At 41.3% G+C, this 8714-nt stretch overlaps 1 long non-coding RNA gene across 1 annotated transcript; it reads left to right on the top strand.

Annotated features, from left to right (window-relative positions):
- The first annotated feature begins 6454 nt into the window (after positions 1-6454).
- LOC121137921 lies at positions 6455-7293 on the top strand. Its single transcript, XR_005875190.1, has 2 exons — positions 6455-6532; positions 6783-7293. It is a non-coding gene; the product is annotated as an uncharacterized LOC121137921 (long non-coding RNA).
- Positions 7294-8714: the final 1421 nt, after the last annotated feature.

The following is an 8714-nucleotide window of genomic DNA, read 5'->3' as shown; positions in this document are numbered from 1 at the left end:
GGTGTGGTGTCTTTAATGTAGCTACATAGCAGTCATGGAGAGACTCAGACACATAATGCCTGAGACAAAGTGGGAATAATTACAGAGTACACTTGGCGGGATCTGTCACTTTTGTCCTCTGTGCTGATGAAACATTTGTCATCCAGTTCTACAGTGGCCCCAGACTCCAGGAAATTGAGAACCACAGTTCCCCAATTTTCTTATGCCATTTCCTAAGACTCCATAGTCCTCCTTAGACTCCATAGTCTTTTCTAGACTCCATAGTCTTTTCTAGACTCCAACCTTTACTGATCTGTGTGCACTCCCCCACTTCAAGGAGACACAAACCCCAGCAACAGAAGACACTAGAACTGGCAGGTCTCTTTTAAACAAGTCTGAGTCACACTACGGATTTGTGAACCCCATTGTGGCTGATGTTACTCCCTAGTGAGGCTCTCATTCTTTCTGGGCATGCTTTTCTTACCTGGGAAATGGGCTTCATTTACATGGGGGCCATAGTGATGATGAACGGGACGGAACAAGGGAGGGAGGATTTGCTAGCAGCAAGTGGATATGGGATGTAGCAAGATTGCATGAAGTACTGTCTGCCCTTTGGCCCTTGCAGGTCTTGAGGAGGTTGTTTTGGCCTCTTTAGCTGTAGCTGGGGACAAGAGTAACCCTGACTTGAGGCTGTTGTGATAAGGAAGGACATGCAGGTACAAGTAGGTGTGATGCTTAGCCCACAGTGGACTCCAGAATCCAGTGTGGATACTGTGGCTTGGGGCCGGACAGGGTGGTGGTTTATACTTTACTAACCAGAGCTCTTACTACATCGCCAGTCCTGGGGCAGCAGCACCCCTCTCCTCCCAGTCATTAACGTGCAGGGCCAGAGCCCAACAGTAGTAGGACAAGTGGCCCAGGGCTCTGAGAACAGTGCAAAGTCAAGGCCAATTCCAGACACAAGCTCTTGTGCTTTCTGATTGGAGGGTTAGTCTGGGTCTGGGAGGGGGGGCGATCTTGTCTACATGAAAGATGAATAAAGTTGAACTTAGCAAGGAATGTTCATGAGGTGTCCAGGGAACTGGCTAGCAGGACAGGTTCTTTCTGATCCTCATTACAGAACAGAGCTGTGTGTCCTTGGGCAGGGCACTTCTCTCTGCTCCATCCAGTGTGTCCTTAGATCTTACTGAAGAATTGGATTAACTTATGTTGGGGAAGTCTTATGCTAATAAAGCACTGTCTGGCCAATAGGAATCTAGATAGGTGGGGCTAGGAATCCAGGAGGATTCTGGGTAGGAGAAACACAGGAGAGTCAACATGTAACGCCATTGGGGGTAGGAAGCCTGGAACTATTCTCCGGTAAGAGACATACTTAGATTAACAATTATGGGGTAATTAATTAAGTCAGAGCTAGCCAGTTAGAAACAAGCAAGGCCAACAGCTTCATAATGAATATAGCCTCCTGTGTGTTTATTTGGGACTGATGCGGCTCTAGAACCAGGCTGGCGCGACAGAGCCCAGGCGACTGGTGGGGGATAAACCAAAGTGGCTAGCAAAGGAAAAAGCTTCCCTTAACATAATGGTGATCAGGAGTGGGATTGAATTTCCACGTAGAACAACAAAAGCTTTAAAGGAATTTTAGAAACAGAAGAACGGAGAGAAGCACAGATTTTTGGTAGCAGCATTTTTCTCAGGTGTGCTCTGTTTTGCTAACGACAAGCCGAGATTCACGTGGCTCGCTTACGGGAGTCTTCCTGACTCGGCATAAAAAAAAAAAAAACCAGCAAGATTGTTTTAAGAGACTCTGCTAACGATTGAAAGGTGTGTACGTACAGCTGGAAGTGGCAGCTTTTGCTGGAGGTCAGCATGGACTGAGGAGGTAAGCTGCAGTCACGCTTACGCCCGCCATCTTGAAACGGCAGTTTAAAACAGCCGCGGTTTTACAGATAAGACACGTGGCCAGAAAAACATAAAGATTTACAGTAAAGTCAGACTTGGATGAACAAAACTTTTAAAGGTTTACAGTGTGTTTAAAAATATATGTGAGATTGAGAGAGAAAATGAAACGGCAAAGTGGTAAATAAATACAAAAGCCGGGTGTGGTGGCACACGCCGGTAGGATTGCTCCAGAGGCAGAGGCAGGCAGGTTTCCACAGAGAAACCCTGTCTCAGAGAAAAATAAATAAAAGTGAAAGAAATAAAGTAATATTAGATAAATAAATAAGCCACGTAAAGATGGAAAATACACAGAGAGTCTGGATACTGTACGCTATTGTGTTTTTCAGTTTTTTGATTGCTAAGGAAGGAACAAATGCTAAAGTACACTTGATTATAAATGCTGCTGAATTAATCCAACTTCTATCTTTTGAAAATGCCTTGACCTCAAAATTTAAGGATATGTTACTCGGAAAAGGAGTTTTAATTTATGTTTCCACAGAACATAAAAAGCTGAGGATTTCTTCCAGACTTCTGTGGTTTGACCAACCAAGACCCCCGGAAGCAGTGGACCAGGTGTTCCAACAATTGAAACAGCTAAGATGATGCAGCTTTACAGACCCCGAAAATACGGACTTATACAGGTTTCTGAGTTTTGTCATGATCCCCATGGTATGAACAGCGCCCCCTTCCAGCAGGAAGCAGTTTGGAATGAGCGACGTCCCAATTCCCATCTTGTTTATAAATCTTTGTTTTCATTTAAATGGGATTGTTTATAATTGGCTAATGATCACAGCCAATTTTTTTAATGGTAAAAAGGGGAATTATGGTATGGGTATTGCTTTTCATTTATTGATACAAATTCAAGGTCAATTTTGTGATGCTTATATTTCTCCTCTTGATTAAGTATTGTGCTTATACTGATCTTTTACAACGTAATGCATAATTGAATACAGACTATAGATAGTTACTTATAATAGAATTTCTAGTTACATAAGTTAGGTTTCTAGATATACAGAAATATATTTGAGATGGACAGTCTTCAAACCTCTCAAAGACCTTCAGAACATGGCATTTAAAATGGTTTAGGGTTTGTCTTGACAATGAGAAATGTCTGATCCTGGCAGCACCAATTACGTCTGAGAGGAAGATGGGCATCGAAGAAACTCGTTATAAAGTTTGCTTTCAACATGGCAAGATTAGCCATTTGGGCAAGAAACTGCTCTTGCCTAGATTGTTTGACTGTTGTTGTATCATCTGGACATGCAGGACCCACAGGAAAGTGACTACTGAACTCAGTCTTACAGGGTTCCTGCTTGATGAAGAGTCTACGAGACTTTCTGCAGGACAAAGAAAAATGACTGACAGACTGCCAACGCAGATAGACAGTTTGAAATTTCCTGCTTTGCTGAGAAGTGTTCCAGACACATTGTGGCCTATGGGCTGAAGATGGATGCCCCAACGTTACAGAGGAAATTCGGGTGACTGTCCAGGCAGTAAGATGTCTCTGTCAATCCTAGTGTTTATATATTATCCTTCTGTGGTCTTTGATGGAGTTGAAGACAGATACTTATAATTATAGTTTTCCTTAGTTATGATAAAAGATAAGTTACATATAGAACTTTGAACTCACAAGGATGGTATGGATGATATTTTCTTTAAATCTTGCTAAAATATTGTAACTATGTTCTTATTTGATAACTGTTCTGTTATATACAATTTGACTGTGTTAAAGTTAAGACCTTTCTTTTTGTTTAAACAGAAAAGAGGAGATGTTGGGGAAGTCTTATGCTAATAAAGCACTGTCTGGCCAATAGGAATCTAGATAGGTGGGGCTAGGAATCCAGGAGGATTCTGGGTAGGAGAAACACAGGAGAGTCAACATGTAACGCCATTGGGGGTAGGAAGCCTGGAACTATTCTCCGGTAAGAGACATACTTAGATTAACAATTATGGGGTAATTAATTAAGTCAGAGCTAGCCAGTTAGAAACAAGCAAGGCCAACAGCTTCATAATGAATATAGCCTCCTGTGTGTTTATTTGGGACTGATGCGGCTCTAGAACCAGGCTGGCGCGACAGAGCCCAGGCGACTGGTGGGGGATAAACCAAAGTGGCTAGCAAAGGAAAAAGCTTCCCTTAACAAACTTATCCCTAGGATCTCTGCGTTTCCCCATTCTGCAGTTTTCTTGGTACCATTTCTTTATTTCTTATTGGTAGTTTCACTCCAGTCCCATCTCTCCTTGCCATCTAGAATGCACATTCCTTTGGGCCAATGCAACCTCCTTAGAGAAGTCTAGAAAAATAGGATTAGAATCTGGATTCGTATAGCAGTAAAACCAGTCACCTACAGAGAGACAATATGGGGGGGCACACGGGTTGACTCCTTTCCTCAGTTTCTCAGAGGCAACAATATTAATTGCTGGAAATATCGCAGATATACCCAGCAGCCCATGAAAATAGCTGCTTAAATTCCATTCACATCAGGCAACATAAAGGGCTTTCCATCAAAGACAGAGGCTGGAGAAAACAAAGCATGGGCTCTTAGCTGTCATCCCACAGTGCATGAGTGGCTGCGACTCTGGCATCTGTCACTCACATGGGCCTCTTCTGACTTTGAACTCTTGGTTCACTGCACTCTCTCTCCCTGACTCATTAGACACAACCGATTGTGCTTTCCTGTGATTCCCTGGCAGAAGGTCCTGATTCTAAGACGCATATAAATAATAATATATTAATGAATAAGTAAATATATAAATATATAATACATGCATGTAAATATACATTTATAAATAATAATAATACATAATACATTATATATAACATAATAATAATATGTATAATATATATCATTATATACATGCATCTATAAATATATACATCAGTTATAAATATCAGTAAATAAGTAGATAAATATGTAAACAAACATATAATACATAAAAATAAATAATAAATGATTAAATACTATCTAATAATATTTATTAATAATTAATATATAATAACATACATATATATAAATATACATATAAACATAGATAAATGATATATATATAATATGATATAAGTAATACATTATATTATGTAAATAAACATAATATATATATAAATATATAATAGTGATATATCACATGTAATAATATATAAATATATATATATATTAATATAATATTATATATAATAATATCAAATAGCACTTTTTCTCTTAATGGTGTATATAAACAACATGTGCATATGATAATATCAGTATGTATCATAATAATATCAATATATATATATCATAGTAACATATACTCGTGCTATTATCTCCTCTCACTCCCTCGCCTGCACTGCATATCCTTTCCCCTACCCCCTTAGTCTCACCACCTCTGCTCTCCCTTTCCTTCCTCTACTTTCTGCGGTCCTCAGTGGATATCGTTCCTTGAAGGAGGTCACACGGTGATGCTTGGGGATAGATTCCAGCCTTGCCCTAGAACACAGGGGCCGAACACGTGGAAGCGGCTCCTTATCTATTCCTCACACACCCCACACTAAATGTTTAGGAGGTGCAGAACTCTGAATAAGAAGCGAGGGATAACAGAAGTGTTGATATGGGGGTGGTTATTTCCAGAGAATTCCTCGACTTGAATTTGATTCAGTTGAGGGCTATCGTGATTCTGCTGATTCACCATCTGGAACTCAGTTTCACCATATGTAAAGTTAAGGTAAAGAAATTAGTAAAGCACACATTCATTTTAAACCCTAGAGGAGAGCTCACCAGGCCTAGTTGGTGTCAGGCAGGTCCTGGGTGTTTCCTAACACACCCTGCTTAACTTTTCACAGATCCCTTCAAGGAGGTGTTATTAGCCAAGTATTCACAGATAAGCAGCCACAGTTTGGTGAGGGTAATGCATCCACCAAGTGAAAATATTATATGAAGCCAAACTTAAGACCCATTTATTTTTAAGTGGCAGGAATTGAACCCAGGGCCTTGCACATGCTAAGTACACACTCTACCATGGAGTAACACACTCTCCCTAAGTCATTTTTTCTACCTGTAAAGATAATTCTCACTGTATTTTCAAAAAAAACGAAGTGAGAAGAGGTGACTTCCTTCCCTGCCTGTATTTGTGCAGTATGTCCTATGTCACAAAGGGCTCTTATTAAAAAAATGTTCAGAGGACAAGTGATGCATTATTTGTTCAGCTTTTGACAACTTCACAGAATGACCTCATAGACCCTTGGCATTTCAAGCATCCATGGTTATGGAATGCTCTGATTTAAAATTTTTAATTGAAGGCCCTTAACCTGAATGTGCCTTGATTAGCTGGTGTTCTGACTCCCAGGGAGCCATAGAGCCCTATAGTCCCTCTTGTTCATCTCCCCCTACATAGAGAGGGGGGCTGCCCTCCCCTCCTGCCTAGCTGCAAGCTCTATTCTATTAGCACAGCCAACGGGCTCCGCTGGGGCTTTTGAGCTCACTGGCAATTTGGATGTCAGTAGCTGGGAAAAATCAAGCTTAATATTTGATGACATTACAAAGTCAACCTGTTCTCTTTTCATCCCAGACAAAATCCAAAAGCAGAGTTCTTACCAGGACATTCCCCAAGGAAGCAGAGACAGTTGGTCTGGGAGCCACAGCAGGTTGGTGAGGAGCATGGGACCGAAGGACAACAACCTCAGGCTCTGCTGTTGCTGGGCAGACTGTTGACCTTGGGTCAATCTCTCTAGTTCCCTCTAAGCACTAACTTCTTCCTCCACAAATAATTGATCTCCCAGACTCTGTGCACTTTGGTCTGAAACTATATGTCTTTAACACTGGTTGGCTCCTGACAGTCTCTGTATACCCAGACTTCAGCAATGTCCAGTAGTTTTAATTTAATTTAATTTTTAGGGGAGGAGTCCGAAAAGTAAGGATGGCACACTGGACATCAGATGAAGAAGACTGGAACAGGGAATGGTTCTGCTTGAAGGAACAACAAAAGATGGCCTGTCACTGTGCCTGGGATCCTGGCTGGAGTTCATAGTCTTTGGGGACCTACAAGAGAAATGGAGCAGTTCTGTGGACAGAGCTGGGCTTTGCTTTCCTGGTCCATGCTTTGATGCTCAAGAGAGGCTCTGGGTTACATTGTCTCTGCTGTAATCATACCCTCATGTTCCCTCTGCTTCCCCAGCATCTGAACATGTCCCCACACAGTTGTACACAGTATCGCCAGATCCTGGTCCCACTGTTCAATCCCCAGCACACACATGGAAGCTCACAACTGTCTGTAACTGTAGTCTTGGGGGAATCCCATGCCCTCTTTTGGCCTTGAGGGTACTGCAAACACCTGGTGTACAGCTTTCAGGAAAACACTCATATATATAAAATAAATATGAATAAAATCTCAAAAAACACCTAAAAAGGAGTAATGGAATCCATAGAAACAGATAAGCACATCTGAATCTTATTTAGTACCCCAAGGAAGTCCACACTTTACTGACTCAGAGATTGCGTGCACATATTTTATTCAAAGGGAACCAGATTGGAGTTTTGTGGAAGACGCTTTCTGACCAGAGGATGCTGGGTATATTAGGAGGACTTCTACAATGCCTTGGAAATATGCACATGCTCTGCAAGCCAAGAAAATGAACTCCCTTGGAGCTGGGATGCTTGGCCTGCTCCACTGTGTCTTATCCTTGGAAATGAATCATCTGCCTCTCAGCTTCCTCTTGGGGACCATGGTCTTCAATGCAGAATGTAGGACAAGGTAGGTCATGCTTTTCTGTGATTTTTTTTCAGTTCAGTGATTTTTGGCTTGGCTTAGTCTCTTTAAGACCTCATGTGAAAGGAATGATGGGAGGTGCGTTCTTCTTATCTCTTATCATACTTTCAAAGGTATGAAATAAAACCCAGAGAACAAAACAGAACCCCCAAGCAGTATATCCTAACACATTAGAAGTAGCCATAGTTCTTGTTAACATGGACTAGGAAAAGTTTCTGAGAACTTGACCCACACACAAGGAACTACAGGCAGCTAAGGAAGGAATTCTAAGAGTAGGAGAAATAGCCTTCTCCAGGGATGAGCCAACCAAATGATAGCCAATGTTAAATAGTCAGCCATGAAAACATGCACATACAAGTAACATTGTACAGACTGAGGATGTTGCATTCATGCATTTGGGAATATACACACATCTAAACATATATGTATGTAACAACAATCAATTTGGAAGCAATGGTAGAGGGGTGTATATGGGAGGTTTTGCATGACATAAAGGGAAGGGGGAAATGATGTAGTCATAGTATCAAAAACAAAAATTAAAAAATACACACAAAATATAGTCATAGCTCAATGGCCATGAACAAAATAAAAACGAACATCAAACTGGAAACATGCACGTGTGTTATCTCAGAAATAAGACTGCTTCCTCTACTATTAACAGCATTTACAAACCGGTAAGAAAAACAGGCAAGGACTATAAGCAGATCCACAAAAGAAGGAACAAGGCTGTGTTTTAAGCATATGAAAAATCAAGCAGGCACAGTGATCTGAGTCCAATTCTCAGAATCTGTGTGAAAAGCCAGGTGTGATGGTGTGTGCTTGTAATCTCAAAGCTGGGGAGGTAGAGTCTGGAGGATCTCTGCAGCTTTCCCAAATTGGTGAGCTCCAGATTTTGTCTCAAAAAAGATGGTAGGTAGGATGGGTGAGACGGCTCAGTGGGTAGAGGTCCTGTTACCAAGCCTGCCGGCTTTCATTCGATCTTCAGAATACACATGGTAGAAGGAGGGAAAGACTCCCTTAAGTTGCTGTCTGTCAAGTCATGGCATGCTCATGTGTGAGTG

Source organism: Mesocricetus auratus, unplaced genomic scaffold (genome assembly GCF_017639785.1).
Source record: "Mesocricetus auratus isolate SY011 unplaced genomic scaffold, BCM_Maur_2.0 Super-Scaffold_100714, whole genome shotgun sequence".
Classification (NCBI taxonomy): Eukaryota; Metazoa; Chordata; class Mammalia; order Rodentia; family Cricetidae; genus Mesocricetus; species Mesocricetus auratus.
This window is presented reverse-complemented; position numbering and strand designations above follow the sequence as displayed.